At 47.4% G+C, this 23776-nt stretch overlaps 1 protein-coding gene across 6 annotated transcripts in view; it reads left to right on the forward strand.

The window, feature by feature from the left end:
- The window catches only part of ADARB1 (adenosine deaminase RNA specific B1), a 1064814-nt gene that overhangs the window by 329619 nt on the left and 711419 nt on the right, over nucleotides 1–23776 (forward strand). For all 6 annotated transcript variants that reach the window (XM_069615858.1, XM_069615857.1, XM_069615861.1 and 3 more), the window contains one exon: nucleotides 3730–3779. The gene's annotated coding sequence lies outside the window, so the exon portion shown is untranslated. The remainder of the gene's footprint in view (nucleotides 1–3729; nucleotides 3780–23776) is intronic.

The raw sequence follows: 23776 nt of genomic DNA on the forward strand, positions 1-23776 counted from the left end.
ACCGCCAACTGCTTGCGTAGATGCCGAGTTGTTGTTACTTTGAGTTGATCCAGGGCGTGCCTGCGGTATCCCTCCATTGCCCGAGTCCCAGACTCCTGCATCCTTGTTAGGCACCTACCGACATGTTGCCTCTGCTCATGAATGAAACCATCCTTTGTGGCCTCATTTAGTCCAAGGTGTTTTGGTGACTTAAGGATGTTCTCTATTGATGGTCTCAACAAGTCTCCAGACTCCTTGTCAACCAAAGGGACTTTCTGAAGCTCTATTGTTGGTGATATTTGACGATGCAGGATCTGCCAGCAAGCGGGTTTCTAAAAATAATGTTCATTAAATGGGACCTACATGTTTTTGTGACCAACGTGCACAAGGCTTATTAGGAAATCTACCCCTGTTTATTGGTACAGCTGCGAATTCCCACGGATCTTTGCTTTTGAAAATCTTACTGTCATGCATTTTGCGAGGAATCGCTTTATTAAATACGATTGCCCCAAAGTTTAGAACATGTGCTTGATTGTTGATTCACCTTTTGTATGACTACTTTTTTCAGTAACTTCAACAAATGTACACTACATTTCAATGAACTTCTTGATCCTTTTTACCCACTCTTCCCTCTACAAAAGCATGGCTATGTGCGCTTAAATGGTTATGCACAAACGACAGGAAATCGCATGTCCTCCAGGTACGATCCGTCAACAGCCTTTCCAAGCATTGTTCTTTTTGGTGGTATGCTGAGGGCATTGGTACAACACACACACTTCAAAGAATGTGACGCAGCTTGCCTTCCCACTGCAGCTGTGGCTGTGGCATTAAGAGAATGTAACATCTCGAAGTGACTCACTCCTTACCAGACGTCTGCCTGATGGAATTGATTTACGTGTTTATAGGATGTTGCACACGCGTTTTTTCAAAAACGTACTAATGGCGCATTCACTACTTTGCTCAGTTCCCCTCTCCAACCCAGTTTTCTCTTAGCAGCTTTTACCTCTTAAGTTGTAATGCCCTTCCTGTCTCTCACCTCTCTTGCCTCGATCCTGATGCTTCCTTTTCCTTGCTTTCTGCCTTATCCTCGTTTCTCCATTTTCTTCCAACTCTCCTTTCACACGCCCTAGTGCCTTCTGGTTACCCCCCTCCCTCTCCCGCCTTTCTGTCGTTTTCATTTCTTCTTTCTGATCATCGCCACTCTAATCTTCTCACTGTCAATTCCACTTTTCCTCTCTTTCTTTCTTCCTTGCTGTCTTTCATCGCCATGTCCTTCGTCGTTGCTTTTAACTTTTAAGCCCGTCTCATTGCCCCCTCTCTTCACCCATTTCTTCGCTCACTAAGCCCACGTTGTCCCCGGCTTCCATTTCTCTCCTCATATCCATCTCTCTCATGTAAAGATTGGTTTTCCTGGTAATGTTTTGCCCTCTGATTTCAGATCCCTTTTTGTCATTTCCCCTTCTTTCCTGACCCATCTTGCCTTTGCATCTTCTCATTGTTGCTCCTTTCCAACATTGCATGTTCCTGTCCCATGCTTTTCTTTGACCCCCCCCTGCCCCAGTGCTTACGTGACCCTTTCTTGTGCTCCCCGCCTTATCTACGTGCTCCTTTATTTTCTGCCTTGTGTGGACCTTTTTCTGGTATCCTACCTCGCTTGTGTGCCTCAGCGTGAACCCCCCCTGCCCCGTTTGCCTGTGCTGTGTGGCTTTTTGCCATACGCCCCCCCTCTCATGTGCCGGCCACGTGTGGCCCCTTGCTGGCTCCCCCCCTCGTGTGCCTATCATGTGTGGCCCGTTTCTTGACCCACCAACACCCCCCTGCCTGTCAGCCATGCATTGCCCTTTGCCGACTTCCCCTCCTTCCGTATGTGCCTGTCCCGTGTGGCCCTTTGCCGGTCCCCCTCTGTGTGCCTGTCCCGTGTGGCCCTTTGCCGGTCCCCCTCTGTGTGCCTGTCCCGTGTGGCCCTTTGCCGGTCCCCCTCTGTGTGCCTGTCCCGTGTGGCCCTTTGCCGGTCCCCCTCTGTGTGCCTGTCCCGTGTGGCCCTTTGCCGGTCCCCCTCTGTGTGCCTGTCCCGTGTGGCCCTTTGCCGGTCCCCCTCTGTGTGCCTGTCCCGTGTGGCCCTTTGCCGGTCCCCCTCTGTGTGCCTGTCCCGTGTGGCCCTTTGCCGGTCCCCCTCTGTGTGCCTGTCCCGTGTGGCCCTTTGCCGGTCCCCCTCCGTGTGCCTGTCCCGTGTGGCCCTTTGCCGGACCCCCTCCGTGTGCCTGTCCCGTGTGGCCCTTTGCCAGACCCCCTCCGTGTGCCTCTCGTGTGGCCCTTTGCCGGACCCCACTCAACAGTCACGTGTGGCACTTTGCTAGACCGCTCACCCCCTGTGTGCCTGTCACGAGTTGCGCATTTCCCTAACACCGCCACGCCCCCTTGGGCACCTGCCTTGCGTGGCCAATTAGTGGGTCCCCCACTGTGTGCCTGTCATGCATGGCCCCCCTGCATCAGCCCCCCCTCTTTGGCAGACCCCATCCATCAGTCACATGTGGTCATTTGCCGGATCTCGCGCTTGTGTGCCTGCCACACATGGATCTTTGCCAGTTCCCCCCCCCCATGCGCCTCACGTGTTGCTTTTTTTGCAAGAACCCCCCTCATGTGCCTGTCACGCATGGCCATTTGCCGAACCCCTCCCACCCTTCCCTGCGCCTGCCATATGTGGCCCTTTGTCAGATCCCCTCCGTGCCTTTGCCAGAACCCCCCATTGTGTGCCAAAGCCCCCTTGTGTGCCTGCCACGTGTAGCCCTTTGCCGGACCCCCCCTCGTGTGCTAGTAATGTGTGGCCCTTTGCTGGACCCCCCATGACCGCCCCTGGCGCACCGGTCACACGTGACGGTTTGCCGGGCCCCCAAAGAACACCCCCCCATTGTGTGCCTGTCATGCGTGGCCCTTTGCAGGGTGCCCCCTGCACCTGTCACGCATTGCCCATTAGTGGGGGACCCCTGTGCACCTGCCACACGTGGCCCTGTGCAGACCACCCCACCAGCCTGTCACACGTGCCCTTTTCTGGACCCCCCCGCTCCCCTTGCCCCCTGGGTGTCTCCCGCGTGGCCCTTTGCAAGGGCCTCCCTGCACCTGCCTTTCACGTGTGGCCTGTCACTTGTGATCCTTTGCGCATTACCGAGCAGCACCAGTCTGTCAAGTGCCGCCCTTTGAGCACCCCTCTCCTGCCTAGCATGGCTCTCTGAGCGCCACCCCCACACCTCTACCCTCAGAAGTGGTATTTTGCACAGCCCCAAACCTCCACCTGATTGGAATATCCCTTTGCACAACCCCACTACAGCCTGAGCCTTTGTCCCCTGTTGATGAGCCTTTGATTTCTACTCTTCCCAATGTTTTCCTAGGTCCACCTCATTCCCTTGTTTCCTATCTCCATCTCTTACTCCATCTCTATCCTGTTTCATCTTTGTTTTTCAAATTCTGCCTTGCTCCTTTTCACCTTTCATCTCCTCTCCCATTCTGTTCACTTTAATTTTTCTTCCTCCTACTCCTGTTTTCTCCCCTTATACCTCCTTCCCCTCCCCCTCCAACTTCTGTCTATATTTTCCCAAAATGTTGCATGTTTGTGCTCATTAGTGCAGGCTAATGGGGACTACTTATTGGATACAATCAAATCAGCCGTGCTTGTTTACGGGGCACATACATAAATGCATTTACTTCTATGAATGCAGCATATCTTTTAAAGTTCTTAATTGTTTTTCTCTATAGGAAGTACCAGTCACCTGAGGAGAGCAAATCTTAAAACTCCAGAATTCAAGGTAAATGACCACCCGTCTCTAGCGTGTTAGCTTTGCAATCGCTATAATAGTCGGCCATCGGCTTATGCAAAAGTGATTGTTGATAGATGACGAATGCATGGGCATTCGGAGCATATAATGCATGGCCTTCCTTCGCTAAGCCAATCGAAGCAGCAAGGCATGACAGGGGGTTGTTTGAGATGTTCCTTCCTGTTGTGGTTATTACAGCATTATGGTGATGACATTGGAGTACTTCCGGTAATGGTTCCAAAACCATTTTGCTTACTACTTTGCTCTTTCCATCCTTCGTTTGCTTAACAGGACCTTTTCACCCTAATTCAACTCAATTCCATTTGAATTGTTTGTAAACCTTTAGTACTGTAAGGGGTGGGGGGGTCCTTCTGCTGTTTATTATCAGTGGTGTGTACAAATCTGCCTGGAGTTGGACCCAGTGAGTGAGGGCAAAAGGGGGCGGGTAGGGGATGAGTCATGTTCTAAAAACATTTCGAAAATAGTACATTTTACAATTTTGAGAAAGTGGCTAAAGAGCCAGGTAATTTTCAAATTCACTGAATACTGACTAACCTTTAAATCATGAAGCACATCTCACATTAAAAAGATTGCAAGGATGTTAATACAATGGCTAAAGGTCAGGGAGGGCTGATCTGCTTTCAGCAGCTCTTTCCAGAGAGCAGGCTCCACCTCAGAGTGGCCTTTGCTATGATGCTCTGCCTCTCCGGTAATGGGTGGTGCATTCCCGGACCCATCATTAAGAGCCCCACGGTTGGAAATTACAGTAACTTTCTTTTGTCCTTCGAGCACAACGTTGCGTGGTAGGCAGCTTTAAGAATCTGGGGTAGCGAGCAGAATTATGACTGTGCACATTTAAAAAGATTATATTTTAAGAAAAATGCTGCTATTGTTGACTTTTGCAAGACCTATCGACTTTTGAAGAGACGCAGGCCCATAATGAGACTTGACCCGACCACGCATGCCCTCCTTGACGCACCAAACTGGCATCTAAAAGGCTTTTATTCAACCCCCACTAAACATTTAGAGACTATGCTTTGACGATTGACTGACCGTGTCTGCATACTGCCCCTGAGAGGTAAAATTGGCATGCAGATTCCTCTGCCTGCACTTGATTGGTGAGCCTAACTCCATCCTATCTGTGACCGTTTTAATTGTTAGCAAGTATGCAAAGGACTACCGTAGACTTTGGGTCATTTCAGAGGCGGTGTTTGAGTTTTTCTCTCCCACAGGACCTAGCGTATGGCATGCATAGCTATTCTGTGTCTCTTGCTGAGTTGCTCGAGACTGGCAGGACAGCTATGCATGTCATGGCTTGAAATCCGGAAGTAGTACATGCAGATTGTATAAGGATTCCTAGCTGACTCCCTTTTGATTTATGGAATTAGTTTGATTCCCCCATATAGATATTGCAAAACCATTAATAAACAGTATTTAGAAATCACAAAGCCTGGCATGTTACGATGGTTCCAACTTCCTTTACTTAAGTCTTCTGTAAGATTAGCACATGACTTAAGATGAGAACTGTGTAATATGAGATGGTTCTATAGTGGCAATGAATTTCCTCTACCGACTGGTTAGCAGATGCTATGGAGTTAAGACACGCCACGTTCCCAATCGAAATTGTTTCCAGTTTTTAAGTGCCTCCATTCAATCGAAGGAAGCGATCTGTTATGCCACTAAAGTAAAGGTAGCTTACTTCTTAAGGCCTTCACATATTGCTTTTCTTGAGATAAATTTAAAGGGTATGTTCCTGACCAACCTCCTTCCCTGTTGAAAAAATCTTTTTTTGATTTTGGTAATGCTTGAAACTTGGGCACCTGTTGAAGAATTATCATTTTCCAAAAAAGACTTTGCCTGTTGCCACAAGTTGCATTATCCATTGACACTCCTAAGGGAGGCCTTTCTCACCATAAACTAAAAACTGCTGGAAGGATTGACTTCAAGTAAGTATGCATTAGATATTGCTCAAACATGAAATCCTTTCTGGGGAGTGTAGTGGTGCACAAACCCTTCTGTTCCAGCAGAGGATTCCTGCTCCCTGCTTGTCCAGGAAAGGCTTGATGACACTTCCTGGTTTCTCTCTTCTATTTCTACTCTGGATGGACCAATCGGAAACCACCAACCACTAGACTTCTTTGTGGTTCTCAAAGGTGATCCTCATGCTTCTGTGCTTCTCCCTCAACACAGTACTGATCTTCTGGCTTCCTTGTTGGTCACTGGAGTGCCTCCTCGTCACAGTACTAGGAAGTGAATCCTCACTTGGGTAACTCCAGATCTTCTTCATCCCGGTACTTACTAGGGCAATACTAGCGTGGCAATATCTCATGACTCTATGCAGGAAGGGATTGTTATTGAGGTCTCAAAAAGGGGGTCTAGGGGTAAGGGGGTCTAGGGGTCAGGCGATTGGGGGGGATTGGAATACTGCATTCTCCCAGTGCCACCGGTCACCTGAAGAGTTTCCCTGCCATGAGATCCACCCGCTGAGTACCACCCCGAGGGGGAATATCGGGTAGTAGCCTCACCTCCCTGGCCTCATGGAAAGGGGCCTCCCCCATGGATGCAGTGACCATACCCTGGAATTCATCAGAGTGCATGTTGTTGCTGCAATGTTGCTAAAAGGAAAGACTGCACTGCTGCATTTTGTACATTCTAAACATTAGCAATTTTCCCCATCAGAAGACCTAGGTATTTGCTAGAGGTTACAAGAGCATTCATGATCCTTTGTACCAGAGAAAAAAGTATAAATTGTTCTTAGCGTTTTGAAATGTCCAGCTGTTTTTCCCTAAAAGGTGTCTTTTTGTTTGCCGTCCCTAGATTTAAGTAATTCTGTTGATGGCACAAAGGCATTTTTTTTGTTTTGGCTTCTGAGTCAATTGTTCCGCAAAGGGCATTAATTCCCCTTTACCCTGTAGTCTAACCCGTGTAAAATGTGCGTGATAGTACACTGACTTGTCTGCTTTATCTGATCTGACAAGGTCTGTAAACTGCCTTTGTTTTGAGGGGGATAGGAAATCCTCTAAGCCCAGGATGGGAGGCCTACCAGGGTGGAAGCCAGAGCCTGTCCTACCCTAGAGCATGAAGGTGACAGCTGAGAGGGCCCCAATTCCTGTGCCCTCCCCAAGTGCTAGTTTATACATGGACAGTACCCACTTGCTTCACCCAATGATTCTTGACATCAGTGCATGCCAAGCTTCTCTTTTTCTAGATCGCTTTCTAGCCATTCTCACTTGGCCACCATTGGAATCCACGAGGGATCCCCTATCTAAAATGGCCGCCGGCACCCTCTCGAACTCATCTTCGTCCACATGACCGCATCGCCCACCGCGATTGGCTTGCCCTGCCTTTACCAGGCCAATCACACACCGGCAGGCAAGCGCCGGCCCACACCCAAAGGACCATTGACCCAAGGATCCCTGCCTGTCTGGAGCCTGTCCGGAGGCGTCCGAGGCCCGGGTCCTGAACTCTGTCCCGTGGGGTAAGGCTCCTATGACTCCACTGCCCACCATTCTGGCTATTAAACATAACGTTCCCGAATTTGTCTTGCTTGTTGTGATCTGCAAGATGCATCAGTAATATCTCGACTCTGTCCTCGACTTCGTTAGACTTTGCTATGTTGTTGCTAGCCTGTTATGTATGCTTCCTGAGCCGCGCTAGGTCGCTCCCTACAGGGTACTGTCCCATCTTGACTCCTTTAAGGTTATTTCACATTTACCTTCCTTACCTGTATTGCGCCTGCATGTCTTGCCCGTTCGCCGGTAGCTTTCTAACCTGCTTTGCATACTAAACTACTTGCAGGGCTTGCCCGCTTCCTGTCTTTGTACAAGTCACGCTACTTTGATGGTCTCGTTCGCTCCCAGCTCTCAATACGGTCACCATACCGAACTGTAGTTCTACCTACTTGGGCTGTTACTGCACTAACTGCACACTATTTAGCCCACTGACTACTCAAACTCATGCACGCTGCACATCGGCTCTCTTATGATGCTTAGCAAAGTATATGTCACCATACCAGTCAGGAAGGTGTCCCTGACCCTAATCTGCACACGTCCAGGCTGCTGGTAGTCTTACACTCAAACTGCGTTGTGCCTTAAGGCCGCTTTCAAATTGTGTTGTGCCCTAAGGTCGCTCTCAGACCATTTCAAATTGTGTTGTGCCTTAAGGTCGCTTTCAGACCATTTCAAACTGTGTTGTACCCTAAGGTCGCTTTCAGACCATTTCAAATTGTGTTGTGCCCTAGGTTCGCTTTCAGACCATTTCAAATTGTGTTGTGCCCTAAGGTCGCTCTCTGACCATTTCAAATTGTGTTGTGCCCTAAGGTCGCTTTCAGACCATTTCAAATTGTGTTGTGCCCTAAGGTCGCTTTCAGACCATTTCAAATTGTGTTGTGCCCTAAGGTCGCTCTCAGACCATTTCAAATTGTGTTGTGCCTTAAGGTCGCTTTCAGACCATTTCAAACTGTGTTGTGCCCTAAGGTCGCTTTCAGACCATTTCAAATTGTGTTGTGCCCTAAGGTCGCTTTCAGACCATTTCAAATTGTGTTGTGCCCTAAGGTCGCTTTCAGACCATTTCAAATTGTGCATCTAGCTATTGTGATCCCCTATCTAGGTGCATGCTACTTGGCCACTGTGATATGTCAAACCTAGGTGTTGCCCTGCTGTGTGCACCCTAGCCCACTGTAACGTGTCACCCCTAGATATTACTAGGTGTACTGTAGCCTAACCGAGCTGTATCTAATGTGCCTGACACCCAAACATAGCTGTGCTGCATCTTACAATGCCTCTCCCAGGCTTCTAGTCACACTATAGCACCTGCTTTTACTGCCACCGTCATACCGGTCCCATTCAGGACCAATCTAGTCCCTGTCAACAAGATCATAGGTACCCTATTCAGGCAGCTAGCACCACCATCATGCACGTCAGTGTGCGCCCTCTACTGCACTACATCCTAGCCACACACGCTGCCCTAATCATTCAACTACCTAAGGCAACCACCCCTGCCCTTGAGGCTAATTATCTTGCCTGCCCAAACCTATACAACCCAGCCTCACCCACCATGACTGACCCATATAGCGAGCCCCTCAGCAACTACCGCAGGCGCTCACCACCCTAGTAACCAGATCAACCAATACCTTAATGACCCAGCACTCTAGCTTGAACATTTTGCCATGAAACCTACTCCTAACCAACCTTGCCCCCTCATTCTCAGGAATAAGAGACTAGGCACTAAATTCTGCATTCGTCCTTCCCGCTCTAACACCACCAAGCAAGCTCTACACACACCACCTAGCCCACCCTCGCCCACTTCTACTGGCAAAACTAAGACCACAGGAGTTAAATTGCCTGTGTTCAAGGGCGCCCTTATCAATGCTAGATCCCTCACAGCACACGCGCTTGACATAGCCGACCTTATCACCACTGCAGACCTTGACTTCATTGCCATATCCAAAACTTGGCTACATGCCGCAACGGGCCCCTCTCTAGCCCTGGCCCTACCGCCTGACTATGGCAACACGCGCTCTGACCGCTCCTCTGCTCAAACTAGAGGTGGCGGCGTGGCCTTCATCTGCAAAAATTCCCTTGACCCAAGAGTGGTATCCGATTCCAAACTCGAATCAGCTGAACTGCTGTCTATCAAATTATTACTAACACCCAACCAAACGGCCACCCTTCACCTTATTTACAGGCCCCCAGGTCCGGCACCCACCTTTGTCAGTGAAATTTCCTCTCTCCTTCTAGACAAAACAAAAAACAACTCACAATCAATCATCTTAGGCGACCTTAATCTAGGTCGTGGCGACCCCAAAGATCCTGTAGCAACTGATCTGGAGAATGCTCTCATAGACCTTGGCCTCACCTTGTACATCCAAGAACCGACCCATATCAAAGGTAGGACCATTGATTGGTTAGCCGGCTCCAACTGCAACATCCAGATCCTCAACAACTCCCCATGCTTATGGCCTGACCATCACATCATAACGTTTAACATTGAAGCTACCCCACGAGCCCCAACACCAATGGCCCCAGCACTCCCCACCCGCAATAAAAAAAAATATAACAAAAGAACAACTCCTCCCACTGTTACTCCCTTCCCTCAATGCGGCCACCAACTCATGCTCTGATCCCACCTCCCTCGCAGACACCTACAACCAAACGATGCTCACGGCTATTGACTCTATAGCACCTATCAAACCGAGGAAGGCTAAACCGCGAGCATACCTTAACTCATGGTTCACTCCACAGCTAAGAATCCTCCGTAAAGCTAAACGCTGTGCGGAAAATCGCTGGAAAAGCTACCCGTCTGATGATCATAAAGATGGTTTCCTCCTCGCCTCCCTTATTTATAAAGATGCCATCATCACTGCTAAAAAAGAACCGCTCAACAATCGTATCATGCAAGCAGATTCAAATTCCAAGGAACTCTTTAGAATCCTAAAAGAGCTCGAAACCCCAGTCTTCCCCTCCAGACACATGCACGAAAGACAGCAAATGGTGTGCTAACATCCAAGCAGCCCTACTAAACAAAATCGCTGTGCTTCAATCCAAAATTAAAGAAAAGCAGGACAGCCTGAAGCGTGACAACCGCTCCCTCTCCGCTACCAGGCCCACCCCTCCCAAAATGGCTAATACCAAACCCTTCACCTTCTCACCGCTCACTGTCACTGAGGTAGAAAACATCATCCGGAGGATTAAACCGTCCAACTGCCAAGGTGACCCGTGCCCAGCTCCCATCATCAAGGATTCTGCCCACGACTTAGCTCCATTCATTACAGCCTTCCTTAACTCCTCATTTAAAACAGGTATTGTCCCGGACAACCTTAAGGACGCGTGGGTGATCCCGCTACTAAAAAAACCTTCTCTTGACCCAAGCATACCCACGAACTTCCGACCTATTACTAGTCCCATTTTTGCTTAAGTTATTGGACCGTGCAGCTTACCTGCAGATCCAAAACTACCTCGAATCAAACAATCTGTTAGGTCTACGACAATCTGGATTTCGGCCCAGACATGGGACCGAAACGGCTCTATTAGACCTAAAAACCCAGATCGAAGTACTGAAGGACAAAGGCAAAATAGCAATGCTACTACTTCTCGACCTCTCCGCCGCATTTGATTTGGTTAACCACCAGATCCTTTGCAGGCACCTCCACTCTGCTGCCAACTTCTCACCGTCCGCTGCGGCCTGGATCAAATCCTTTTTGAGCAACAGATCCATGAGGGTCTTTGCGCCCTCCGCAGCCGCGGATCCTTCTATTCATTGCGGCGTACCCCAGGGTTCTTGCGTGTCACCTACACTTTACAATATCTTTACGAAACCACTTTTTGATGTGCTTGATTATCTGGGTGTCTCCTACACCAACTATGCGGACGACACCCAGATACTCATTCCTATCTCCGGTGATTTTCTAGCTGACACTAAGGCCCTCAATGACGTCTACCTGGTCATCCAAGCTTGGATGGCCCAGCACCAGCAATGTCTGAACGACGATAAGACGGAGCTCCTTATCTTGGGTACCTCACAACGCCTGAGCAAACTTGAGCCGTCTTATCAGTCAGTCACCATAGACGGCAATACCATACGAGTCTCGAAAGACACTAAAACAGTGGAGATCTTACTGAGCCACCTAACATGCCATACACCGCTCCCCAGCGCCGGTGTGCGCAGTATCAAAGATGCTACAGTTACACTAGATCACCTGGGACTTATATCAGATCAACATACCCCGGACAAGACTTTACTTACCTTCGGGGATGCCATGCCAAGCCACCCCCCAATCTTGTACTTGGACACTGAGCAGCACAGGCTGCCATTTCTACCTCATGGCGGCCATATACAGAGAAAAGGGGTGGGGCTTTGCCTACTACTTGAAACGTCTGTTTGTAACACCTCCCGGGTGGGGAAGACCGGGCTAGATTGGCCAGGGACAGTAAACCAATTGGAGGAAGTGGAAGAGGATAAAGACATCAGGAAGCAGGAAGTTGTGGGTTGTTTGTGTGCAGTCGGAGGAGGAGGAGGAGGAGGAGGATCCCGAGGAGGAGGATCAGGAGGATCACCAGGAGGAGGATTACTTAAAATCAGTACCATAATATCACATTTTCATTGATGTCATGTATTCTCTACTAACGGAACTGTCTGTCCTGCTTGTTGCTGGAGCTCCTTCATCAAACTATCTCCCTAATCCCATTTCACTGCCTTCCAGTTTGCTCAAAGAACAAATTCAATTTATTTGACATGGCTTACGAAGCCATACAAGCAATGGCTCTCCCTTGAGGCTGTGCACCAGATTTCTACCATGCAAGCCTAATTGTACACTTTGTTCTTCATCCAGTCACCTTCTCCGGATTCTCAAATTGGCATGCCAGATCATTTTGGTGTCTTCTGCCTAAAACATTGCTAGCTTGATTTCTGGAAACCACTTACAGCTTTGCTGTTAATCAGATGATCTCTGATCATACACGTGTTGGCCAGCTCACTCAATCTACTCTACTTGTAAAGAGAGTTAAGTTGCAATCGAGCAAGATATAAAACATAACATCTGCTAACATCACAACCAAAGGTTGCTGGCTGTCTCTTCTCCCAAATGCCTCCCTTGATCCTCAGTTTCTGTTCTACTTTGCGGCTCAGATAGCTCAGTGGTTTAAGAGCTTGCTGCTTAGAAAGACATCCAGCCAGGAGATCTGAACCCCAGTAGGACCTACTGAACGCCACCTTTCGAAATCCAAACATTAAATGCCATTAAAGTAGCAAGACCTATTTACAGCATAATGAAATGGCAAAAAGTGCAAGGTATTACATTTTCGAAGCCTGACCTTATTGTGTACAGCAGCTCGCGGATTAACCACTCTCCCATTTTCTGCTGTCTGTGTGCCGTTGAGCTCCGTTACTGACCCCACTTGTAGGGTCTCACCTCTCCGGTTCGGCATTTTGCTTGATCGTCTTCCCTTCTCTTTGCCAGTTCAGGCCCGACTCGCTAATCTCAGTCCTTAAATTTGGTTGAAGGACCCCTGTTCTTTTTTGATGCTTGACTCTTTTCCCCCTGAAAGAGGAAAATATTATTGGGGTTGATGTTGAAAACCTGCAGAATGATTCAGTAGTTGCGGCAAGAGTCATTCATTTCAATTGTGGTGATGGTTGCTTTTTTGTCATAATCAATGTACCAAGATGATAGTTTGATCTAGCAAGAACTGGAAGCTTGGAATTAAAAATGTTTTTTCTTGGTTCAAATGTTGCCTTCAAAGAGTATAATAATGAGCTGGGCCGGTCATGCTGAGTTCCAATTACATTCTGTGAAATGGACTAGAGGGCGATTATAAAGTGAGCATTGCGGCAGCTGGGATTGTGTATTGAAGTTGCTTTTGATCTTTTATCCGCCTTGGAATATCTATTTTTCTCTGAATTGATGATTTGGTCAGGAAGGGGATGGAGAAGGCGGGTGTGCCCGACTTAATTATGTACAGTGACACACGACCAGACCACACTTACCACTGCTTTGAAAAGAGATTCCTTGACTCATTATTTTTATCTTCGGCGAGTCTGTCTCTCTAGTCGGGTTCTCCTCTAGGCCAGTGTGTTTCCTTGCATAGATCACACTGAACTGAATCGGCTCAAGGCACTTTGCACAACATAGAGCTTGGATTGGCTGACTTTGATGGGATCCCTGGAGTCTGCGGCCCTATGTAGCAATGCAAGTTACTTACCCTGCAGTGTATAGTGCTCCAACACGACTTGTGGGGGAGACGAGACAGAGTCAGACTCCAAGCACATTTGAAAACTGGTAAACCGGCAAAGCGAAGCACAACATAAATGCGAACTGTGGTTATTGTTTTTGTAGGAACATGTTGGTATTAGTACAGAGGAACACTCGGAGTTTGCACTTTAGTGCACCTCTCCTGCTTTATTAATTGAACAAGCAGAATTTAACTTTCTTATGTTATGTTATTGTGCATTTGGGTAGCGCCTTATATACCATTGGTATGATCTGAAAGCGCTGTTGGTTGAACGCCCTCTGGGACGAAAGAGAAAATAGATCAACACATTCTGGCTGCTTTATTGGTGTAGAGAAGGTGGGAAGAAAGTTCCCACAGACCATCTTGAAAAATATTTGAAACCTGGAACAACCTGCCCAAGTGCCCAAACATGAATGTAAAATTGCTGAAGTGTCAAAGATCATTGAATGATCAGCAGTTTTACGTTTTTGGTAGTATTGCGTCTTTAGCCAAAATTGTGACTTGGATGAAATATTAGCCGTTATTTACAAGGATAACTGGGTTCTTTCCTGTGGTTACTTATTATGTGGATGTCCAGATAATTCGGACTTCAACTCCTATGATCTTTCACCACCGACTATGCTGGCTACTGCTGATGGGAGTCCAAGTCCCAAGGATCTGGAGTTCCACATGAGTAAAAAGAAGTGCATCTGTTCTCACGCCGATGTCCCAGGAAGCCTTCCTCCAGTGCTGACTAATGTTCTCTGTGCTCTGATATGCTCTCTTTTTAGAGTAAAAGGTTGAAAACCCGGGTACATGTTCTGCACCCCTCCCAGAATCGGCCTCGACCACTTATGAGAATCTGTTTCCTTTGGTGGCCCCTTTTCTTCCTTCGCAGACTGCACATATTTTCTGCATACGAGATGTGCCCCCTTGGGCCTATTTCTCAGGCTCCGAGTCAGGCGATTTCTTCCACCCACTGATTTTTTTTTTTTGGACATTTTTCCTGGTCTCCCTCCACGCCACAGGACACAAGCTTCTTGCTGTGTCGACACTGCAGAAGCACACCTTCCCAAACTGTGTTTGGGGCAACACCATCTTATGGGCACATGGTTTTCCCAATTCCGTTTGTCCAGCCAACATCTTTTTCATATGTTAGCCCGAGGTGTTCCTGCAGCATAGCAGTGCACATAAGCTACACCTAAGCAGTCTTCACTTTTCATGAGCACACACAGAGCCAGTGAGTGCGATCCTCCTGTGACTGCTCGACTATAGATGACCCCCATCATGTCGGGCCAACTTGCGACACTATCTATAGCTCACCCGTGGTGCTGAGCAGGCACGTGTCTACTAGCTCTGGCTGCAGTCCCCCTAACACAATGGGATTGACCCTTTTCAAGAGGCCGCTTATCAACCGGTTAATCCATTCCCAGAACCAGAAGGATGTTTTTCAGAGGACAAAGTGCTGTATAAAATACTGGCTTCTTGTGGACACAAGTTCCACGGCCACAATTGCCAAGTCATTAAAAAGGTATGTTCAGGTCCTTAGCACCTCTACTGCCGATGCTGCAAGTACAGCTTTCTGGGGTCTGAATGCTGAGCTGCTGGGGTAATCACCAAATGCATTGGAGGTCACGCTTTTAGACTGGTCAGCGAGGACCGGAACATTGGCTTGGGATCTTCTAGTTCTCCATCATGACCTTCCTGGTGGGCAAAAAAATAGGCCTGGTGCCTATTAATCCTTTTACGTGCCACCTTGGATTGCTACAGATTACCCACATTTTCATTTTGTTCGCTTCCTTTCAGTGCATTTCAGGACATGATGGTGTACATCAATGTAGGGTGCTGGTTAAGTATGTGTGAGTCTGCCATCTCAAGCAGCAAGGGGAGGGGTTTTACTCCTATCTGTTTACAGTGCCCAAACCCAACAAGGCTGGCCTGGGCACTATCCTCAACCTCTCCAAGTGCAATCTCTTCCTACTCCAAGAGAGATTCAAGATGATTACACTCTGCCAGATAAAGTCCTCTCTCCGGAAGGGCGATTGACTCAGCGTGGTGGACCTTCAGGATGCATACATGCATATTCTGATCTGGAATCCACATTGGAGGAAACACTACGACAACCGAATCTTCGAAGCACCAAACACCCAAAAAGAGCTCTTCAAAATCATAAACGAAATCAAAAACCCTCCGGGATGTAACAACACACCAACTCCGTCCGCGAAACTCTGCAACGACCTTGCAGACCACTTCAAAAACAAAATCACCAGCATCCAACAAACCATTCAAAGCAGACCGTCTGATCTGACCACAACCCCAACCTACACCCGGGAGGAACACCCAAACAAACTACGAAGCTTTCCAGAAATATCAGTGGAGACATTTTCGTCAAACTAGTGAATGAAAGCAATAACTCAGGGTCCCCCCCAAAGACCTATGCCCACCAGACATATACAAATCAATTCTTAAACGAGCAACTCCCATGGAATATCACAGGAACGTCCTCAACCATTCCATTGCAACTGGGAAAGTGCCACAAGCCTTCAAAACTGCACACATCAGGCCACTACTCAAAGATACAGCGGGAAATTAAATTTGACACAGTCGACCATGACACCCTCATAACGAGATTAGAAGGACTTGGAATAACAGACAGTGCCCTACTATGGATCAAATCTTTCCTAACAAACAGAACGGAAACTGTATGGATGAAACCATTCAAATCCAGCCCGAGAGATTCCACCTGTGGAGTACCACAAGGATCATCCTTCTCCCCGCTACTATTCAACATTTACCTGTATCTTCTGATCAGAATCATCAAAAGCCACGGCCTCACTTGCTAAAACTATGCTGATGATACACAAATAATCTTCAAAATACAAGGCAACCCGGAAAGAAACTCAACGCTAGAAAACTGCCCCAGCGATGTATTGTTCTGGATGAACTCCAATTCCCTCAAAATCAACCCAGGCAAAACTGAAATAATGATTGTCACAAAAAATTGAGGAGAAAACCAATTCATCCCTTGGCCAAGGGAACTCTGGACAACCCCAGCACCCTCGGCGATTGTAAAAAACCTGGGGATTCTGATGGACAATAATCTCATGCTAGAGCCACAAGTAAACGCTCTCCTCAAGAAATGCTTCTTCCTCCTGCGAGCGGCAAAGAGAATTTTACCGTTATCGTTCGCCAACAAAACAACCACCATCATCGCCCTCGTCATGTCCAAAGTAGACTACGACAATAGCCTATACCTAGGCATGCCTGAACGAATCCTAAAAAAAAAAAAAAAACTACAACGTATTCAAAACGCGGCAGCCAGACTACTTCTGAAACTACCCCGAAGAGAACACACCGCACCAGTGCTGAAAACACTACATTGGCTACCAATAAAACAAATAAAATTCAAAACAATGTGCATTACACAACGAAGGCGCTGAGTTCCTAAGAGACAAACTGTGCCTACATCAACCGACAAGAACGCTCAGATCAAGCATGGACATCCGCCTGGAACCGAAGCCCTAAAACAAAAGAAAACTTGGAGGATCCTCCTTCTCTCACCAAGCCCGAAAACCTGGAACGACCTTCCAAAGTACAAACGTAACACAAGAAACCACCTATTATTCAGGAAATTACTCAAAACCTGGCTCTTCACGTCATAACTAGAAAGACTGGCCACAGGGGCACCGACATAACTAAAAAATCAATGAACGTAGAGTGACCGCGATACACACCGATCAACCAATGGGAAAAGCTGAGGTAAATATCCCACAGCATACTAAAGGACCAAACGGGAGACAGTCGCAGTACAACCAAAGACAGTAAACCTAGCAAACTAAGACAGAAACACTAGAACGAATCAACAAGAGGACCATGACCTTAACTATAACCTTCCTCAACAGCCCTAAGAACAAAACATAAAGAGGGAAAGGAAGCACTGCATCATGGGTCCCAATGCAATGGGTGAGAAACAGAATGTTTCATCACTACACTCTGTCCACCAATACAAAGCAGGAAGCACAATGCCTCACCACACAAAACTACAACTAAACAACAGTCCCAAGGATGTTCACCCCACGGAAATCAAAGAACCAGCCAGGACAGAAGGATGCGAACGTCTGAATACACACGCTCACCAAGACGGATCCACTAGGACAACACTTAAACATGACCCCGACCCTGAACCATTGAAAGCCTTAACCGACCAGGGTCACACAAGATCACCTGAGAATAGGTATCACCCACCCAGTCCCACACCTGAAGATTAGGTTCATACGCACCCACCAATCGAAACCATACTCAATAGGATACAATTGGATCAGCGCAACACCACCAAATCGAGTCAGCCCACGAGGACCCAGCAACAGCCGAACCCACAGGTTTACAACTCTAACGGAATCATAAGTACCTGAACCAGGATACAGACCCCACCAACCCAACCCTCAATCTTCTGCATACTTAAACCCACGCAAAACAACACAACCATCTCTCTCCCAGCAATCCGCACACACTTTACCACACCGCATCAACAACACATAAACTTCACCCACAGCACTCGAGGCCTTCATCCGATCCGATACTAACACCAAAGCCCAGCACTTGGTGTATACCGAGCTGAAGCTGCCAACAGCACACCACTTCTCCCACTCTCCTGCTCCCCTCCTCCCGACTAACCCTACCCCACCCTTCCTGTTTACAGATCTGCCAGAGCGCCTGGGGACCAATTCCGTTGGTAACGGTGCGCTATACAAGTACCGCTAACATAACATAACATCAAAAATATCTATGGTTCTCTGTGGGAATGGACCACTTCCAGTATTGTGTGCTTCTGTTTGGTCTCAGCTCAGCAGCACGTGTCTTTACGAAGATGTTGATCATTGCAGCGTTCCTCAGACTACAGGGGATTAATGTAGATCCATATCTGGACGATTGGCTTCTGCGCAGTTCTTACCCACAAGCCTGCTCGACCAATCTCCAGTCACTTCTTCAGCTCTTGTTCCATCTTCGGCTGTCAGTGAACTGGCGGAAAACTTTGACAGTCTCTCAAGACCTGATCTTTCTGGGTTTCCGTTGGGACACCTCAGCACCAGACTGTTCCTGATGGAGGACAGGATTGCAGACCCTTCAGCCACATGCCATTTTTTTCCTGCAGTCCTCCCATATGTCGGCCTGGTGGATCCAGAGACTTCTAGGCCTCATGCGTGCTAGCTCTGCCTCTTGCACGTCTGAAAATGAGACTCACTCAGCTTGCTGTTTGGAGCTGCTGGTCCCAGGCTACAGACCCGGGTTCCAAGATGATTCCACTTCTGTCCTGCAAGACAGCAGACCTTCAATGGTGGTCATCCGCCAACGACCTCTGTGGGGACCTCCTTCCAGGTGCTCTGCCCACAAGTAACGGTTACCACAGACTCCTCCCTCTTGGGTTGGGGTGCTATGCTGCTCTACCTCAAAGTGTTGGATTTGTGAACGCCCCAGGAAAGGCGTTTCCATATCAATTACCTGGAGCTCCTGGCAGTTTTTCTGTCGCTCAGGGCTTTTCAGCCCTCGATCTCCAACAGAGTGGTGCAAATACGCATAGACAATTTTACCTCAACAGGCATGGGGGCACCAAGTCTTCCCTCTTAGTGGATCTGGCTGTCCAAAACATGTCATTGGGCCATCCAACACAATGTCTGGCTCCAAGCTGTGCACATCCAGGGCCACATCAATGTTACTGCAGACTCGCTCAGCCTCCAACCTACGGCGAGTTATGAATGGGAGTTGAACACACATTTTCTCACCGAGATCTTCCAGCAATGGGGCACCCCAGAGATGGACCTCTTTGCAACATCATCGAACACAAAACTTCCTCTTTATGCTTCCAGGGACGGGCTCAGAGTATCTTCCTTGGGGGACGCTCTCGAGATCCCGTGGGACAACATGAGGGCGTACGCATTCCCTCTTCTCCCACTAATACATTGGTCACTCTGAAAGCTCAGGAGGGCCTCCAACTGCACTCTCCTCTTCTCAGCACTGTAGTGGCCAGCCAGGTTCTGGTTTTCGGACCTGCAGCACCTGTCGAGATCTTCTCTGATCAGGTTAGCGCAGACACCTGACCTTCTCCACCAGTGCAATCACCCGTTGTGGCACCCTTTCCCACAATCGCTCAGTTTGGGGGCCTGGTGCCCGAGGTCCGGTCATTAGCGCAGTTCAACCTCTCAGAGGACAACATGCAGATAATACAAACTGCGCAGAAGCACTCTAGGAGAGCTCAATACCAGAGCAAATGGCTGCATTTCTGTTACTGGTGTTTGGCCGTCTATCAACACTGTTCTCTTTCATATCGGACCTTGCAGTTTCTGGTATACAAGTCTTGCCTTGCAGGACTTATTTTTCCACCATTGCGGCTTCTCTGTTCAAGGATAGCTGCTCTTTTTCACTGACTAACCCTTTCATCAAAAGACACTTTGCAGGTCTTCTTCTTTTTCTGCTGGTTCGGACTCCTAACCCCAAATGGGATCTGAATGTATTCCTCACCGCTTTGTGCCACAAGCCTTTTGAACAAATGGCCACCACTGATCTCAAATACCTTTCTTGGAAGGTGGCTTTTCTGATTGCATTAACATCGACAAGGCAAGTAATCAAGATCCAAGCTCTTTCTGTGAAACATCCGTTCCTCACTTTCCACAAAGATAAGGTTGTGCTTCGCACTCATCCTTCCTTTCTTCCTAAGGTGGTTACTGTCTTTCATTTGAACCAGTCAATCACTTTACCAATCTTCTTACCGAACCCAGCCTCTGATGCTGAGAGAGTTCTACATAATCCAGACGTAGGATAGAACTAGTGAACTCAGAAGCTCCTCACAGCTCTGCCACGTTTGGTGACCCGAAAGGGAAACCGGCCTCCAGTATTAATTTCCCACTGGATTGCCTCATGTATTTCTGAGGCCTACAGCATTCAGGGGGTATCCATACACATCTGGTCCACAGCAAAGCGGCTGCTGTTGCCTTTCAAAAGTACGTCCTTTGGGAGTCCATTGCCAAGGCGGCTACGTTTGCCTCCCCATCAGCTTTTTGCTAAGATTACTGTCTCGACCTGGGCTCCCTGGCTGACGCCCCCAATTTGGTTAGGCAGTTCTAAAGAATTTGTTTCAATAAGGGGATTTTTCCATCCACCCTTAGTATGTATGCTCAGTGCTTGGGAGTCTCCCACACGTATGGAGGAAAGGGGACAGGACGTAGGAGTATGACAAAGTTACTCACCATAGCGACTACCTTACTCCTAGTCCATAGTCCCCTTTCCTCCATACGCCTGCCCGCCTTCCCCCTCTAATATGTTTTCTCGATTATTGCTAAATGGTCCTGGACCTGGCGATAGAAAAAAACTGAAGGGCGATGTGTGGGGCGGAGCTCAGGAGGGCGGGGCTATGGTCATGTGTGGAAGACCCACGTAAAAATAATTTTTGATGCTTTGATGCCAGAGAGCAAGTGCAAATGGCTGTGTCCAAAAGGTGTATCCACACTGGAATGAAGAGCTTTGTTCCATATTCTCATCAGGCCTCACACATTCTTAAAAAACCCACAAAACCTGCTGGTTGAGTTTCTTAACTTGAATACCGCAAGGTGACAAAATATTTAAAAGTGCTTTCTGTAAAATGGAGCATGTCACCATAAGCACGCTTCATGTTTGGTGCAGTTCTGCACCCAAAAGGCCAGCCATGCACAGTGATCATTTTATGTGCCATTTACCGCAAACAAAACTTGTTTGCAGTAAATGTAAAATATGTTTCAAACATCCCCATCCTTGCCTGCAAGGTAGAGTACCATGCAAATGATACTCACCCTTCATAATATTTCCTTGCCAATTCGAGTAGATTTTGGGAGTCCTGTCTCATAAAAGTAGCAGATGCGGACGCACATACATGTTGGAGTTTTGCACATATCACAGCAGAAAAGAAGTGGCTAAAGAAAATATGAGAAATAATTTCAATACAAGAAAAATAAATGCGCCAATGAATACAAAAACAAAGGGCAGATGAACTTGCCTTTTAAAAGTAAAGAACCCATAAAGGAAACCCATTATAAGAAATTTCTCCACAGGAGGCTTTCTTTTATAGCTAAGAAACTCAGGCTCTCTGCAGGACAAACAAAAACTAGAAGCCAGGACCGAAGCAGAGTGGAAATGGACATGCAAGACGTGGGGGGAAAATAACAGCAAACAGGCCATTTAATGCTGTGCACCTGGGGGCTTGACCAGTCTACAAACACTCTTTTGGTTGGCTGCTTCTGACTCTTCAGGGTGGTATTGACCTTGTGATTCCAAGAATGTATTTTTAGTCATGGACTACTATCTCTTTCCCCGTCCTAGTTATCTATACTCTCCTCCTCTTCCCTCTGATTGTATCTTACATTCCTCTTGTACAGCATTCTGTTGCTTGCTGGGTTTTGGTGTAGATATCCCCATACACACAATATTGTAGTGAGTTGCCTTCCCCCGACTTGGTCCGTCAACTACTTACAATTATCCTGGAGAGAAGTATCAAAGGCACACCTTCAAGCAAGTGACCATTCCAAAGGCACTTCCCCCCCCCCCCCTCCTTCTCCAGACAAGCTCACCCATCCCGTCCTCGAGACCTCTCGGATCTGCTGGTAAAAGAATGTGATCAAATGGAAGCTGAAGGTTGTGTTGAGTTGATTGAGGGCAGTCTCTCTGGACAAGAGGACACCCATGCCCTAGACCGCCTAATTCATTTTACTTTGTGCTCTGTAGTACTAAACACCAATCTGGTCTCCCCCTCCCCTCCACTAGAGATCTATCCCGCATGGCTGGAGGACGTGGCTGGTCCGCTCTAGGACTATGAGAACAAGAATCACAATATTGACAAACTTGTTGACTGTGTCATAGAAGTGTGGGGTGTTGTGTTTTGAATTCAGAATCGTGTTTGTTTTTTCATCAATGAAGCATTTGTCCCAAAACAAGAGACTTCATAGCAAGTGGCCATTCCGAGGGCAAGATATTAGTTTACAGACTATCTCTCATGTTGCTTGTTTGGAGTACTGAATACTGAGACTTTTGTGGCCTGTAGTAGTGTTGGTATTAGCCTTTTACTGTTCCTGAAATGGGAATGTCGCCCACGCTCCCTCTCCTCTTCACAGCAAAGGCTGTGTTTTCACACAATGCCACGTTGCCTATAAATAAATTGGACATTTCTCGCACACGTTTCAGACTAGCACTTGGCATATGTTCGGTCCTCTGCAACACGGCAATGCATAAAAGCGGAGTGTGATCACCAGCTGCCAGTTATAAGGCACATGACGCTACGCACAATAATCTTGATAACGCTTGATGACCAATCCTTTTAAATTGAAATGCTTTGTAACTGACTAAAACTCTCAAAGGCAGCGGGATGCACAATTAAGAGGTTGTGTGATGGTGTTGAATAAAATATACACCTTGTATTTAATGTGTGAACGTCTAAAAATATTCTATTTCCTTCTAGGTGTAACCGCTGTCTCAGCTGTGCATATCAAATCATGCAAAAGTGCAGCGGGAGGGGACAGTGGGTAGCGTTTGTCTTTCTGCCTTTGTTGATTTGAGCTTCAACTGAAAGCTGGATTTGCTTAAGAGCACTTGCATTGATAGGAAGAAGAAAGCCCAGACGGAAGTTGTTGTTTGCGGGGTCTGGTTGCTGGTTCGGATGCATGTGGTCTATAGGCAGCAGAGTGGAACAGCATCACATTTGGCAGTATTCTAAACTTCGGGAAGTCTGGTTTCATGAAGATGTCCAAGAGAAGGGAGTTACACAGTGCAGATCTTTTTTGAAGTGTATGGAACTGCCCCAAAACTATTTCAGTGGATGTAAAACAGAGTGCAGAACCACTTACGCTCAAACTGTAAAATTCAATTGGAAATCTATTTAGACGTTCATTGTTGTGAATTAGCATTCATTGTAAAGGATTTGCACGTGTTTCAACCAAACATGGTCTTCTTCAGGGCTGTATTTAAACCCATGTAATCACATGAAAAATTACATCCCCAAAAAATACAAAATCATCAAAACCCACAATTTAATTGTGTGCACTTATGGCTTTCAGAACATATCTTTATAGAGTAAGAGTAGCTAAGGCCCATTCAGGGGTCGTTTGCTGAATTTGTGAAACAATTTAAGGAATCACATTGGATTAATGCATCACATCAGATAGGATTCTTTGACGTCTTGAAGTCCATCAATTTATGGACAATAGCCCTCTGATTGAAACATCAATCAGAAACATCATTTGTCCCCTTGGAAGTTTCATATCT

The sequence above is a fragment of the Ambystoma mexicanum genome, chromosome 9, assembly GCF_040938575.1.
Source record: "Ambystoma mexicanum isolate Mex_15411 chromosome 9, UKY_AmexF1_1, whole genome shotgun sequence".
In the NCBI taxonomy this organism is placed as follows: Eukaryota; Metazoa; Chordata; class Amphibia; order Caudata; family Ambystomatidae; genus Ambystoma; species Ambystoma mexicanum.